This window comes from Alligator sinensis, unplaced genomic scaffold (assembly GCF_000455745.1).
Source record: "Alligator sinensis unplaced genomic scaffold, ASM45574v1 scaffold1450_1, whole genome shotgun sequence".
Lineage (NCBI taxonomy): Eukaryota > Metazoa > Chordata > Crocodylia > Alligatoridae > Alligator > Alligator sinensis.
The window spans coordinates 134,856-150,350 of record NW_005842873.1 but is presented as its reverse complement, the minus strand read 5'-3'; the positions used below and the strand labels follow the sequence as shown (position 1 = coordinate 150,350).

Here is a 15,495-nt window from a genome sequence, read left to right as displayed (position 1 = left end):
CTTTGGCCTGTACATGAATGCTGCGTTCTCGCTTAGCACGTGTCACTGAGTAACGGGCCCTGGGGCTGCGGCTAGCTTTATTCAGGAAGTCGATACGCTCTCGCTTGCGCTCAGCTGCGTGTTGTTCCTAAATCCTAATGCTGTGGGGGTCCATCCATTACGACCCCCTGGGGTGCATGGCCTCAGAGCCACTTTTGACATGTTATTTGTCGAATGTAACGGTCGCTGAATAGCTGAAGATAAGCTGGAGGATTCATGGAGGTTTTAAATTTCCCTTTTCTGCTTAGAGGATGCAGTTTTCTAAGGAGATTGATAAACGCTTTACTCATTTTCTTCTGACATGTATGTTAGTGTTTAAGTTAAAGTGATTGTATTTACCCCAGAAATATGTCCCATAATTGATTCCCTCAAATCGAGCGTGCCACGAGACATGAGTGCACTAACTGTTTATATAACATGGGGCCCTCAGCTGTGCAGCCCCGGAAAAGTCTGGGAGAAAAGCCGACCTCGAGACTTCCTCTGAGTGCATGCTGACTTCGAGGGTGCCTGAAATACAAACTCTGGTAAATGATGAATGTATTTAATTAAAACATACTATTGACTAAAGAAATGTTTCTGCAAGACAATTCCCTTTTTGTGATGCCCTGGCGAAATGGCCAAATCCCTTTCAAGCTTCTGTTTGCTCCGCCACCGTACCTCCCTGTCGAGCCCCGCAGGTAGCCGAGCAGTGGCAGACCTCGCGCCTGCAGGTCTGTCCCTATGGCTCACGCGACCAGGTCTAAGACGCTCTTGCTTCGTGGAGCTAGTCGTCTCCCCCTCAAATCTGGCCTCGTTCCTTGCTGCGAGGAAGGCAGCGGCAGCCACGGAGAGGCCGTTTTCACGCTGGGCAGATGCTGTGCTGGTGCGTGGCGCTGAGGACAAGCCCAGCTGGCAACGGCCCACGAAGCAGCAGGAAGCGCCGCGATAAGAGAAGAGACTTTCTCCCGTCACAAGTAGCCGGTCCATGGACCCCATCGCCGTCACTGCCACGAGTCAGAGAGGGGTCGGTACGATGAGGGCTGACGTGGCCTCTCGGGCGTCAGGACGATAAATGTGGGCGATGAGCCGCAGTCCTGGAAGGGATGTGACCCAGCCTCGAGTGATCAGGGCTTGGGAAGGGACTTCTCCGTTGGGCCATTTGCAAAGCAGGCCGCTGCAGGCTTTCCTGTGTCGCCCTCGGGCAGACGGTGCGGCAGGAAGAAATCGACCCCTGCGCCCCAGTCAGGAGGAGAGGAGAGTCCCGAATTGTTCATAAAACCATTCCCCATGAAGCCCAGGCCCAAGGGCGGAGAGAGCGAGGGAGGGCCCGCTGCTGCTTGTCACCCTGGGCCCAGCTGGGCCGCTCTCATGCGCTGCCTCCCGCCCGCTGCCCGATGGTCGCTGCTGCCCCTGTGAGATGGACTCTGCCCCACGCCGCCGCAGGGTCATCGCCCACTTCTTGCATCCGACCGAGAGATGTGTTCCCAGCTCTCTGCTGCTGTTCCCTCCAAATCCACCGCAGATGAAGTCCCAACCACTGTTTGTAATGCAAGCTAACACCATTTATCACAGAGAAGCATCGGGACATTCTGATTATTTCATCTTACTGTAAAAATAAATACAAGGAATTTCAGAGCGACATTTGACCCAGAAATGAGGTGATTTTAAACATCTAAGAATAAACATAAAATGGGGGACACATACGTTTGTGCAGCAGTAAGCCTTCCCTACATTTGTCTCTTTGTGCATCGGGCTCTGATCAGCTCCGAACAGCACTTTTATCGGACTTTTATTCTCATTCACAGAAAATATCTGAATAAAAAACACCTAACTTCATACTGTGCTCATGTAGCAACTTCAAAGCATGGAGTTAATGTTGCAGCCCGGCTTCCAGTCTGAGGCTGGCCAGGAGCTCTCCGTCTGCAGACAGCCTGGGCTAAGGGGAGGGCTAGGAAACAGGGAATCCCATCACTTGAAATCTGAATTGTAGCATCAAAGTGCTTAGGATAAAGAGTTATCAGATAACTGAATGCTAAGACAGAGCAAGAAAAAAAAGCACCACAGTCTCTTCTGTGATAAAGAAGAAGAAAGAGATCCTTAGAAATACAGCTCCACGAGGACAAGAGGGTTTTTTAGCGTGAATGGACATCGCTAACAAATGCCAGTACAGTCTCAGTTACAATGAGTAAGCTATGGGTGTCGTGAATATGTGCATCTGTGCATGTAGTGGCTGTGTCATCTGGAAGTAGCTATTGTCGTCCTCTGAAGGAAAGGAATAGCCTGAAGCTGAAATGAAGAAAGGGCTTTTTGTGCCATGTCTGTTTGCCCACCAAGCTCCAAGCAAGACATCGGAGCGCTCCGCAGAGCGAGGATACTGTAAAGCGCTGGCACGGGGGCGTCCCATCCTGCTGCGCCTGGCAGCCTCGCACCTCCGCGTCGCGGACTCGAGTGGGGCGAGAAGCCTGCACGGGGACCCTTGCCGATGCAGAAGGCGCTAGTGAGAGGGAGAGAAGAACGGGCTGGGGCACCTCCCCGCTAGGCGGGGCCTGGCTCCAGATTTGTTTCACCCAGAGCTGAGCTTCACGGCTGGGCCAGCTGCCCCCTGCCCCCGGTTCCACTCCTCGCGCGCCAAGCCCCTGCGGGCTTCCCCGCTCTCGGGCTGCGGCATCTCTCTAATGCAGGCGCAGCCTGATGCATCTTTGACCGCTCTCTTGCGAGCTTGCCTTCCAGGACAGACGTACACAGCACATCCCTCAGGAGCATTGCTCGCTGCTGTACTTTGTCTAAGCATTTTCCCACCGTGATCCTGGATCGAGTCCAATCTGGGATCACCACCGTCATGAGAACATAACAAATCACTCTGAGAAACATCCAGCTGTGCTGCTATTGGCCGGCAGGCAGCGGTTGTGCGCAAGCCGGGCTGCCGGGCGCTGGGCGCAGGAAGGTCGGGTCCCCCTGGCACATCCGCGGGGCATCACCAGAGCACCCTTGTTTCCGTAGGCAGCAATGCAAGCCACAGAACGGCCCCGCGCCGCCGGGGCAGCCCCGGTTGGGACCTCCCTGGACAAGAGCCAGAAAAGCAATGGGAGCCGGCCCTGCATAGACATCCGTGGCTCTCACAGGCCCTTTCCTGTAAAAAAGTGAAAGGGGAAAAAACAACATAACCAGTTTGGAAGCACAAAAACCCACGGCAGGGCGGCTTTCTGCCAAAGGCTCAGCACTTACATGAAGAACACTTCTTGTCAGCGTGAAGGCCACAAAGGCATCCAGGTGATGCTATAACTCTACAGGTACTTCCTAAGCAATTGTCTTACAGCTCAGTAGACGTGGGCAAGTTACTGCCAGTGTCACTGCTGAGAGACAGGACGCTCCTGCCTGGCACCCGGTACAGGCTGCATCAGACCCAGGATCTGTGCCCGCGTCGAGGCTCTGCACGTCTCAACCCGGGCGGGCTGGAGGCCTTCTCATGAGTTCTGCGCCTGCCCGTCAGGTCCGACGGCCCGTGACAAGGATCACTGAGCCATGCAACGTGGGCAAGTGAGCACAAGGTCTCCTTGCCTGAGCTACTTCAGGCTTCGTGGTATGTGTTTTAGCCCGCTGCTGATCACAGCATGGCACTTACTGCACAGCACACTTGGCATGTGTCAGGTTTGCCCCCCCCGGTTCACATGGCAGTAGCAGACCGCTTTGTAAAACATCCGTCAGGAATGTGACATCAGGGCAAGCCGGAGCAGCAGGCAGCACGCTCCTGCGCGAGCACGCTCAGGATAGTGCTGCAGACCTGGCAATGCCCGGCGTTTCTTGGCTCACACCTAGGTGCCGATGTTGAAGCTTGTCAGAACTTGTGGGCTTGTCGGCTCCTTCTGCAGTGCGAGACCAGAGGGCAGAGCTGCTGCATACACACACGTCCTTGCTGCAGTGTCAGGGTATGTGGTTGCCATGAATGTGAGGAATGAACAGCCTGACCACCAGGAACTGGGCACTGTGGAGACTTCCAAAATCTGGCTGCTTTGCTTTCCCTGATTTGCCCTTACGTGCTTTGGCCTTTGGAAGTTGTGGGGTTTTAATGTTATTGCCGATCATAATTGTACGGGCAAGTGCTGAAACAGCCTCGAAAGTGCAGTTTTACACCTGCACAAACTAAGGTCTGAGTCACGTTTATAGGGTATGACAAGCTGGGAAACTGTAATGTTTCTTCTATTGGATCCCAAATCCAACCCAGGAAAATAATGCTTGTAGGAATCCCCCAGCGGACATCTACAGATTCATCTTGTGACACGTCAGACAGCTGCACTGTCTCTAGCAGTGACTCTCGACCAGGGTGCCACGGCAGGCCAGGCAGGGGTGCTGCCAGGTCCTTTGAAGGGTGTGGCAAGGTGCGGTGAGAGAAGATAAGCAGAAAAGCAGATAAGTGCAGGCTCAGGCTTGCCCCCCCTGCCCAGCCCTCTGCAAGGAGGCAGGCACTGCAACACATCACTTCTTTTTTTTAATTGGGCGCTGTTCCATTCACAAAGTTGTGGAGGAGTGCCTCGAGACCAGTGGGGGCTGCCTTGACCCCCCAAAGCGGGAGTCACTGGGCTGCAGCGTGTTGCAGGGCAGACGCTAGAGACTGCCTTCCGACGGGCATGTGGAAAGACAACTTCCAAAGGCTGAGGTCTGAGAAACAATCGACCGGGTAGCCACGTCATTCTGCTTCCAAGGACAAGCACCGAAGCAAAGCTCTTCCGCTGTGGGCCCTTTGGCTAGCAGCTACCCTGGAAGAGAAAGGTGTATAGTGCTGTACTGCAAGCAGTGCAAATGTGAAGGAGGCATCCTGTGGCCTGCGCTCCCCAGGGGGAGAGGTCTGCCCACTACTTATGCAAACTGCAGTATAAATGCCAGCCTCTCTTGCAAAGAAGGGGAGAGAACGTGGCGGTTCAGGAGCCGACTCCACGGCTCAGTGATGTTTCTTCCCTCGTCACGAGGCACAGAGGCAGACCTTGTCTTGGAACCTGGTGTGATTTGCTAAGTACATTAAGAGCTTCACTTTAATTAAGCGTTCAAATGATGCAGCACTATTCAGTATTTGCCACGGCCTGTGTGTGTGATGGATGATGTACGGAGATCAGCAAACTGATCCCAGTGTGGTGTTGTGCAGCAAATCCATTGCCTGTCCCACACGGTCCCGCAAGCTAACTCAGTGAGCAGATGCCTTGCTTGGGGAGGGACGCCTGCACCACTTCAATACGTGTCTGGGGACAGCTTGCCCATAGGCGCCAGCCGTAGTGAGACAGCACGAGAACAGCCACCCCTTGCTCCAGGTCCGGACTTCTCTCTCCCTCCTATGACTCCGTGTCAATGTAAATGGCAGCAAGGCATTTTTAAGGGACCCTCAAGCTAGAATTTAGCTTGGAGCTACACTGTGATGAAGCAATAGAGAAATGGCCTTTAATTACCCATTTTAACAAATACCTTCTCAGGAGATACGTTGGTTGTGGCAGATGCATTTATACACGTCAGATGCTTTTTGGTAAAACTGTGGCTCCACCTGAAAAGCCAGAAGGGTGGCCTCCGATTAGTAAAATGAGACTTGTGCAAGACTTTTCTTTCCCATGTTGTAAGGCACAAAGGAATTAATTACAATAAAACATGATCCACGAAAGTCCCAGAAGAATTCTCCAGAGATGGAGCTAAGAAACTGCAGTAAAGCAAAGCTCTTCCTGGCCAGCTCTTTGCTGGTCATAAGAATTGAACTTCATCACAGATTTATTCAAACAACTCAATTCTCCGCTCCCCTGCACTTGGTGCTGGAAGAAGTACTGGTATTGTGACATGAAAATTCAGCTCAAATGGGACTAGCTGATCCACTGGTTGATGGGGAAAAGCAGCATGCTTTCAATGGTTTAAGCAGAGGCCTTGGGGAGTTTTGTTGGGGTCCCCCTCCTGAACCTGCCTTCCTTCACCTGGAAAATGAGGAAGGGAAATGCACATTTTTGCTAAACAATTTTGAGATCTTTGGATGAAAGGCCCTATGAATAAGTACATATTCTTATGGGCTACTGATGAGTTACATGGAAAATGAATGCACCGCTGCTGCAGGAGATCATGTATTTATGTGTGTAGCAGCTATATAGGTGCTAAATATTTGGTAAAATGATCACATGTATAGAATAATTCAAATACTAACTGTGTGTGTGCAACGTTACCGGACACAGCTTGCAGTTCAACACGTGGTCTCGCCGGCGACTTTCTCCATTGGAGACTTGCACTGCTTGCTGGACAGGCTAGTTAACACTTTGGTTGCCACGTGCTCTATGCGACGTTCCTATTGTCACGTATGGAGCAATTTTTTTCCTTCCTTTGCAGCACCCTAGGCTTCCAAAACACAAACAAAGAAATTAGGAAAAATCAGCAGAAAATGAATTATTTAGAAACCGAAACATGTCATTATCTGGCATTTCATCATCTCCCTTCTTCTGTCCTTTGCCTGCTGGCTTGGATGGCATGTGAATGGGTTCACCCCCTGTAGAGTCGTCCCCTTCAATACGACCCGAGGCATTCCCAGCACCGTGCAGCTCCGAGGGCAGGGGCTCGGGAGCGGTGCTATTCCAGGTAGTGCCAGGACGCGGCGCATGTGCCAAGAGCAGCGGTGCTCCCCGCTGTGGGAGGCAGAGAGCGGATGGGGCACCAGAGCTGGCGCTGCAGTCAGCCATGTCTGCAGCAGGAAGGTGTGCAGAGCTCTGCTCTTCAGCCTCAGAGACATCCTGAGGAGCTGGCTGCTCCCGATGAAATGTGTTCCATGTGTCTGGCCCGGCACACATGTTTCTTGTCAGGACTGCTGCTCGTTCTGGGTTACCAAGAGTTTCTGTTTGGAATTCCTGGAGCCGGGGATGGGAACAGTGCTGAGCTCCGCGGGCAGGAACGGGGCTGATCTGCCGCCCTGGACAATCCCGGCAGCCACCCCACGCCCCTGGACAGGGCCCGGGCAGTTCAATGCGGGCAGGGCACATCACATGTACGTACTTTTTTAGAGGAAGCGGAGGAGTTGACTGGCCTGGTGCTTTCAGCTGCCAGCGGCTGGTTACCTTGGTGGCTGGATTTGGCTTTCCTTGGTATGGCCGGGGCGGTTTCACCCCAAGAGTGCTCCTCCACCTGGACCCCTGCCAGCCAGCTTGGACCCCGCATCCTGGACCACCCGCTCTCCCAGCCTCCCTTGCTGCGGGGGGACTGCATCGCTCCCCTCCCTTGGCCTCTGGCGTGCGGCCTGACACGCACAGCCTGCTGCCGCTGCCTTCTCCTGAGAGTGCAAGCTTAGGTCCCCCCTGTGCCCCAGGACCAACCCTGGCCCCCCAGAAGCACACTCGCCATCCTCCTGGGACACACAGATGCAGCACCTTTGCTCGGGCTCCAAGACACCCGATCACGCTCTGCTTTAACACGTGAGAAATACGTTCTCCCCTGGACAGAATCAGAGAGGCGTCCGCGGCTTGGTAGACAGTGAAGCACGAAAACTAAAAGGAAGTGCGTGTGCTGGGGTTACTTTCCTTTGGAGGCGGGAGAGCGCAGAGCAGCTCCACACCCTTCCCTGGGGCAGAAAGACTCGACCCTTAGGTTGCTCTCGCCTTCAGAACCGAGCCACGTGTTTCCAGCATTTCAAATGCCGGATGCCTGTCTCTGTGAGCCCGTGCCCAGGGCGACGGGTGATTTCAGCAGGGTTAGCAGGGTCCAGACACGGTGCCCACCCCCATGGGCTCACGTGCCTTTGCACTTGTCCAGCTCAGGGTTTGCAGGCGATGGTGCTGAGGACTCCCCCGCCGAGCAGGCTCACAATCTGGGCAAAAAGTACCTTCCAACTCTAGCACTGCCGCCGGGTTTGGGGCTGTTTCCTCCTCTCCACTGAAACGTTACTTTCCTCTTCCCTGGCTGAAGGCAGGACCCCGCTCCCACACCCTCACCCCAGGCTGGGTGGCTGTTGGATGCAGGGGGAACAGGAGGGGGCTCCTTTTCCACTCTGTCACTGCCAGCTCCAGGCTGTGGACGTGCTCCTCGCCAGCCCCGGGGCTTGTTCCCATTGTCCCAGGAAGCGGGCAGCGATGCCTGGGACACGGTGATGCCCGCTGCAGGTGGCTCTGTCTTTGCTTCTACGGGATGTTGTTGGCAATTTCGGGCTGTGAAAGCAGCTGAATTTCTGAGCTGGGCTGTGTCTCGTTTGCTTTTTATGGAACTGATACAAAAGATGCCTTTGGTGGTGTGGGATAACATAACGCTGGAGCTGAGTTACGGGGAACGAGAGAAGCCCCCGTGCAGAGCAGGAAATGCTGGTGGTGGCACCTGGCTCTTCTGGACTCCTGTTGTCAGCTATCATTTCCATCGCTCATACAAGCCCGGTTGCTTGTTCCCCTGCCACTTGCAAAGAGCCAGAGCAGCGCTTGTCCGGTTGTTGTGTTTGGCTCCTCTGCTTTGCGCTGGGGTGAATCGGCGCAGGCTGTCTCCCGTCGTTCAGAGCAAACGTTCCCAGGCACACGTCAGCCCATGTCCCACGTCAGACAATGTCCTTCCCGGCAGGCTTTGCCTGTCTCCTGCTATCGATCCCTTTACAACGCTTCTTTTACACAAAGGTTTCCTTTTCCTTCCTTCTCTTCTTCTCCTACCTGGGTGTGAAGAAGCAAGGGGTTAGTGGAGGTCACGTGGCTTCTTGCAAACGATTCGCTCTGGTCTGCTTGAACTCCTTCCCCGAGCCAGGCGTTGCAGTGGATGGGCTGGAGAAGACATCGCGATGCTGAGCCCTTCTCGCTGGGACCTTGCCGCTTTCTCTCAGCCGAGCTAACGCTCCTCATGCCCCAGGTCAGACCAGCACGGGACGTCTTAGGGAGCTTGTGTAAAAGCTGGCCAATTTCTAGGTTATCCTGAGAGGGGAATGTGCTTCTCACACTTTCAGGAAGGTGTTGAGGCCTCTTTGTGGTTAAATCTGCAGCTAGTTAGAGTTTAAAGCTGGAGGCACAGATTGGATGCAGTCTCGGTTGCGGGGTCTGGCTTTGTCTGAAAAAAACAGGGTAAGAAGTGCTGTTGGAAATGAGTGAGGCTCGTCTGTTGGCACACGCAGCCTGCTCCTTCCTTGTTCTCCCGGCCAGCTGCTCTCTCCCATGCTCCCAGCCCCTGCCTTAGCTGTGTCAGGCAGAGAGGCCCAGTCCAAGGGTTTGCTGTCCCACGGTTGTTTCCTGAGGCGCACCTGGCCACACCACGCCCAGAGCTAATATCCGTGTCTGCTGATGCCTGGGCTCCAGCACTGCCCCCTCCTTTTTTCTTTCTTTAAAGCAAGTGAGAAAAACCAACCCAAGGCAAAGCTGAAGTGGATCGAACACTCTGACCGATCACTTAGCGGGCGGTTTCCACAACACACCTAACGCAGCCGCATAACAGCGCAGGACGTGCTAGGGCCGAGGGAGGCCAAGGTGACCTGGAACGGCTCTTGCGGGTCACAGCATTGATGTCCTTTTGCGCACCGTTACCAGCACACCGGTGCCTTTTGTGCGCGTGCAACCCTGAGGTTCTAGGCTAGCGTATGGCTAAACCCCCAAATTACGTAGCAATCCCAAAGGCCTTTTTATATATTGGTGAATGGATCTCCCCTTGCAAGAGAGCTGGGTTTCTGCACGTTCTTTCCTCGGCCGTCCCTAGAGACTGAAACATCCCCGTGCAAACTGTGTAAAACCCAGTTCAATGAGAAGATGATTCAAGGAAGAAAAATACAGCGCACATACGGTCGCTGGCATGCTGCGGACGCACAGGCCCTTCAGAGCACCCACGACAGTAAGATAAGTAGTCATGGGAAGAGGATATAATGGCTTTCTCTCCCACTGGTTCTGCAGCTGGATGAATCGTTTGTTAATCGTTGTCGTGACGGGCAATACCGGTTGGTGAGCGGGTAGCTGACAGGCCTGTCCCCACAGCACAGGCTGCAGGAAGAGCCGCGCGCTCCAGCCACTGAACAAAGTATTCTGGCGTGAAAGCCCAGCGCTGCAGCAAGGGCGATCTCCATGCAGGCTACACGAGCAGCTGGCCGGGGGGTTCGATGGGTGCTGCTGCCATTGAACTAGAGGGGACCTCTGTGGTGTCCCTCCTGGCCCTGTCCTTCCATGACCCTATGCACTGGCACGAGAAGGACAAGCTGGCCGGACAGAGGGGACTGAGCAGCACGTGCTCTCGTGCTGGCCGAGGGAAAGCATCTAGGCCAAGGCAAGGCTTCGCAGTGTTGCGCTGGCTTGGCGCCCGTTTACATGGGCATGGAAGGGCGGAGTGAGGGGACTGCCCGCACGCCCTGTTGGCCCCGCACCTCTGGGGGTGCTGCTCCCGGGGGCCCTGCCAGCAGCTCCCGGCTCAGCCTCTCGCACACGAGCATTTCTCAGTGGGTCTCTTTGCAGAGTCGCGTCGCGGTTGGTAACAGGTGCCACGGACACGGCAGCCCCAGAGACTGCGCCCGTCTGCACACGCACAGACCAGGCGTAGCGTGAGCCACCGCTGGGCAGGATCCGCCCCGCCGGATCAGCCGGGGCGCGACAGACCCCGGAGCGGGAGGACCGCGGGGAAAGGCCGCTCCGGTGACCGGCACTTCTGCCGCGCTTCTCTTGTGGGCTGCTCCAGACAGCCCGGCCTGGGGTACATGCCGCTCGCCACGAGCGGCAGCACACATGCTTTGGGAACCTAACCCGGCTGTCAAAGGCAACTTTGGGAAACAAAAAAGAGCCGTGAGCCTTTGGAGCAGCAAGGGCACCACTTAGTTCAGTGCTGTGTTGAGTTTTTGGGGGGTTTGTTTGGGTTTTTATGCAAGGAGGCCAAATTTAACCCTCCAATCCAGGGTTCCCCAGACCTTTTGCTCTTCACTAGGCCTGGCCCCAAAACTGGTCGTTGCTGCAGCTTTGAGCAAAGTGCAAGCTGAGAGCAGACCCGCTCCACGGGGCCGGGTGGTAGCACGCGGGTGCTGTCCCTGCACCTAGACACGCGGGGGACTCTGCGATCTCTCCCTGCGATCTCTCCCTTGCTCTTAGTTTTCCCAAAAAGCTGTGGGAAATCCTCAAAACCAATAAAAAATACCAGATTCACTGAGGAAATGCTCAATGCCAACTTTTCAAAGGCTGGGAAGACTACAAGAAATATGTTCCCACTGGGGCAGAAAAGTGAGGGAGTTTGTCCTACAGCGAGACAGTCAAAACAATCCTTACAGAAGCTGTGAGCAGCATGCGAGATGGGAAGCAAAATATCTTATCCCAGGACTTTGGGCCCAACCGCAGGGTTGCTGTGAAACTACACGCGCAAGCAGGAGGTGAACCTCTCACGGGCACGACTGTTCTTGCGAAATGAGCTGCTCCAAGGAAGCGCGATTCCCAAAGAGAGGCTGTTCTCCGCTGTGCTGTAATGCCCCTCATGCTTGTCCCCTCCTCCGCGCTGTCAACACGGGTCTTATCGCTGCTTACGGGAATGGAGGAAATTCCAGGGAGAGGCAGCACCGGGGCCAGAGGAAGCAGACTTCTGGAGTGTCAGCCTCAAGGCCCCAGAGCTCAGGCCACTGCTGCATCTAAAATCCTGTCTCGGGATCTCTTTTTGCATGGGGAAAGTGCTGTTCTCTTCCAGAGGGTCACACCAATCCAGCCGCCCCAACCCCTTCCAGTGCGGCGTGACACCGAGGCCCTGTCACTAGCGGTGCCCGGAGGTTTCCTGAAAGCGTCTGGGTGACATTCCAGGGGACGTGGTGTTTTTTTTGCCGCCCTGCATTCAAGAGGATCTGATGGTCCTTCCTGCCTGTACCAGACTGTGCCATAGGGAAGCTGTGGTTTTGCACTGAGACCTGGCTGTGTTTCATTGCTGGGCGAAGTGACCCACGTGTGGGATTTGTCGTTTGCTCTGTTAAAGCACTTGAGTAAAATGGTGTGATGTGCATTAAGGGGGTGACTGTCGCCATCTCTGCAACAGTTGGGTGGACAGGATGTGAAGTTGCAAGCTTGTATTCCTGGACTGCCACTAGACTCTGACAGAGAGGTTTTGCCCAAATATCTTTGGGCAGCTGTAGGTGACAGTCCCCCGCCCCTGCTATCCCCCCATCGCAGCTTTAGTCAGGAGTCGGTCCAAATCAAGTGCACAGCAGCTCCAACCCTGCAGCCAAGGCAGTGACAGGAGTTCCCCGGAGCGAGTAACCGCTGCGGGATGATGCAGCTTGGAAGAGCACGGCCAGGGAGGGCCTGGTGCTGCTAGCATTGCTTTCCGCTCCCAGGTCAGCGAGGAGCTAGAGACGCTGTGGGACAGGTCCAGGGCATGGAGGTGGCGCGGAGGTGAGTGTGACTCCTGCCCTGTAACCCAAGTCTTGTGGCGGCACTGAACCTCCTCTGCACTGCAGTAAAACCCCAAATAAGCAGGGCCAGGCCACGAAACTGCGACCAGCTGCAGGGCTGGGGCGTTCGGCCGGCAGAACTTTCTGGGGCGTGCCAGGTGCCGACGCCAGCTGAGCTGAGCAATCAGGGCTGTAATTACCCACCCGCAGGCCCTCCAAAGTTCTGCAACCTCATTAGTCACAGTGCTGGCGAGAGGGCGAGTCCCTGCCACGGGAGGGAAACCTGACAGGCGTGCCCGCTGCGCAGCTCCCGGGAAACCACCCGCACAGCCCGTGGCACAATCAGCCGTGGTGCTCGGCGCCCCGGGGTCTCTGGCCCGGGTCGGGCTTGGCTCGTGCAGTTCGTTCCTTCTCTTGACATCCCTGGGTGAATTTGGCCCTTTTGCAGCAGATCCCCCTGCTCCATGCCGAATTCCACGCATGGTTCGCAGCCCTCCTCAGAGCTGCTCCGGCTTGGCCTCGGGCAGCTTCTTTTTAAGTTACAGTCATAGTCTCTGTCAGTCTTCACGTTGCAAACCAAGATGATAGGAACAAGCAAGCCGCTGCACACTCCAAACATGCAGAAAAGCCGTGGGCTCCCTACCTCGCTCTGCAGATGTATCCACAGCCCTGATAAACATCTTAAGGACCCAACCTGCATGGATAATTTTGCAAAGCTTACCTCTCACAGGAAATGATGAGGTGGGGAATGCCAGGGAGACGTGAGAAACGGGCCCCCACCTGCCAACTCTGCCGCTGGCTCCCGCGGAGCTGGGCTGGCTTGGAGGACTGCTTTCTTCCCAGTCCTGCCAGTGATCTCTGCAACGGAAACAAAACAGGGAGAGTTTCAACCCCTCTCCCAGGGATGAGGCTGCAAACCCTCCGGCCCTTCCCCGCGCAAATAAAGAGTCTTGACATGACAGAGAGGTTAGACTTGTAGAGATAAAATAATGGAAGTAACGTGTCCAGGTCTTACCAAGCCCTTCACCCCCGGCACGGTGCAGACTCCGCAGGAATGTGGTGTCAGCCCGGGGAGGCACCGGCGAGTGGGGTCTTCAAAGGAGCTGCAAGAGCGCATTGCCAGCCTCCTAGATTAGACTGGTTCTTTCAGACATCCTTAGTAAACATTGCATACAAAACCCCGGGTCTTGAACTCCAGCTCCCCTGCCACTAACACTGAGGCAGTACGTTTAACTTTTGCACCATGCCTGTAAAAAGGTGTACATGATTAATGAAGTACAGACCTGTGTTTACTTGCACTTGTGCTGCTGAAATTGTTTTGAGAGCAGCTCACAAGGAAGAAAGATTTATTTATATGCTCCGCATCGCACTGATAGACAGGTACAGTGATGGATTTTGCAAAGGAAGAACTTGTTAAAAATCATAATGCTTTATGCCTTTAAGCTATAGGTGTCACAAAGGAGTTTTAAATGTTGAAAGCTTAGCCCAGGAAATCTTATCACTAATTAAATTGTTCTGGAGCAGAACAAGCCCAGCTCTTTCCTTTGGAAACTTTTTATTTTATTTCATTCCTATCTGAATAAAAACGTAATGCAGCAGAAAATAAAGCAATGATTTAAGTGATTTTTGGAGGTCTGCTGCTCCTGTGTGATAAATGAGACCCAGGGTCCAAGTTGCAGGTGGCTTCTATAGAAAATGTCTCTCACCCCATCCAGGCCAAGCAGCTGAAGGAAACGCTGCTGGATCAGTCTGGGGTTTTCTTTTTACACTTGGCAAATAATGAATTGGGGAGAAGAAGTGCGTTCCTCACAGGCTTCCCAAGTAAGCAGCATCTCAGAGCCCAGTGGGTGAGACTGACCCCTGCAAGCCTCGTGCACGCTGCGACCGCATTGCCACAAGTATTACTACCGATCTGCTGAGAGAACAGCGTGCTGCCAGCGCGGGGAAGGAGGGGTGTCCTTCAGGGAAGGCCCCGGGCTTGGACCATCTGTTCTGTCCGGTGTTTATGGTACTTTCTGGATCTGGTAAACTTATTTTTTTCTGGAGGTCAACACTTGGGGTTTATAGTTCATAACCCACAGAACTGAGCTGCTGGGTGTCTTACCAAACTTCATCCAGCCAAAGGGGAAAACGAAGGCCGAGTTTGACTACGTCGGTGTTTTTGCAGTTCTTCGCACCTTGAGGTGCTGCTTTGTCTGTTATTTCTGAAGCGAGTCCCCTGCTCTTCCCAGCATTTCGCTTGCTCACCTCCTGACAAGCAGTCTCTTGCTCAGAGTTCCCGTCTCACGTCACACTGCGTGTATCACAAAGTCCTCTGGGAACTGAACCAGAAGAAATGGGAGAGAGGCTGAAGATCCCGTTTGCACGTGTTGGGGTGCTGCCATCACCCAAAGAACTGGTAAAACAAACACCTTCCAGTCAATAGCAACAAGTCCAAAGCTTTCTTGAGGAGGCCTCCAGCTGGACTGGCTGGAGGCAGAAAGAGAACGAACGGGTGACATGACTTAGGGGCCGTTTCGTGTCCCACACCTCCGGACTGCGGGGAGGGGCTCGGGTCAGCTAGAAGCAGAACAAGCAGTCCAGACAGTTTGCACAGAGACAATCAGAGGCCACACAATGATTGCTCCGTGTGAACGCTGGCTCGATCAGACACAGGCTTTCCACACCGAGCCAGAGCTGGTCCCTCGCATCTTGCTGTTGCAGCGCGAACGTCGGTGACTCGGTCTTGGCATCTTGTGAAAGCAGAGGATGCGGCAGGCTCGGACGAGTCAGTTGCTCACAGAACGCGAAGCGGATGCCAATGTTTTATACCTTATTTCCCAATGCCCTCAGCTGGCAGCTGTTCAGCTCCAATTTAGTCTTTGCCCTCTTCGCCAGCTCATCGCTGGAGGTTTAATTGCATTACCTGCTCCTGTGTGGCACTGTTATTCTGTATGCCAAAGCAAAGCTGACACTGGCGTTAACAACCAACCCAGAACATTTCTCTTGATCCATCAGAAAAACAATGGCAGCCTGGATGGGCCTGTCAGCAGATGTCCTGGAGTGAAGTTACCTACCTGCAATACTCTCCCACAGGGATGAATTTCCTCATCTGATTCAGCCGGGACTTGCACAGTAACCGCTGCAGCAGCACGGGCCGCTGAAAGGGCTGCGAGACTCTCTTGGCCCCTGGCCCC

The 15,495-nt window shown here is 54.4% G+C and overlaps 1 long non-coding RNA gene across 2 annotated transcripts; it reads right to left on the bottom strand.

Moving 5' to 3' along the window:
• Positions 1-385: 385 nt before the first annotated feature.
• LOC112548012 lies at positions 386-13,547 on the bottom strand. 2 transcript variants are annotated; one of them, XR_003091820.1, is made up of 6 exons: positions 13,335-13,547; positions 13,041-13,177; positions 6,185-6,372; positions 5,470-5,545; positions 3,244-4,772; positions 386-3,148 (listed from the first exon to the last, which is right to left on the bottom strand). It is a non-coding gene; the product is annotated as an uncharacterized LOC112548012 (long non-coding RNA). The 2 variants fall into 2 exon arrangements; XR_003091821.1 differs by having other exon boundaries at positions 6,185-6,367.
• Between the last annotated feature and the right edge of the window lie 1,948 nt (positions 13,548-15,495).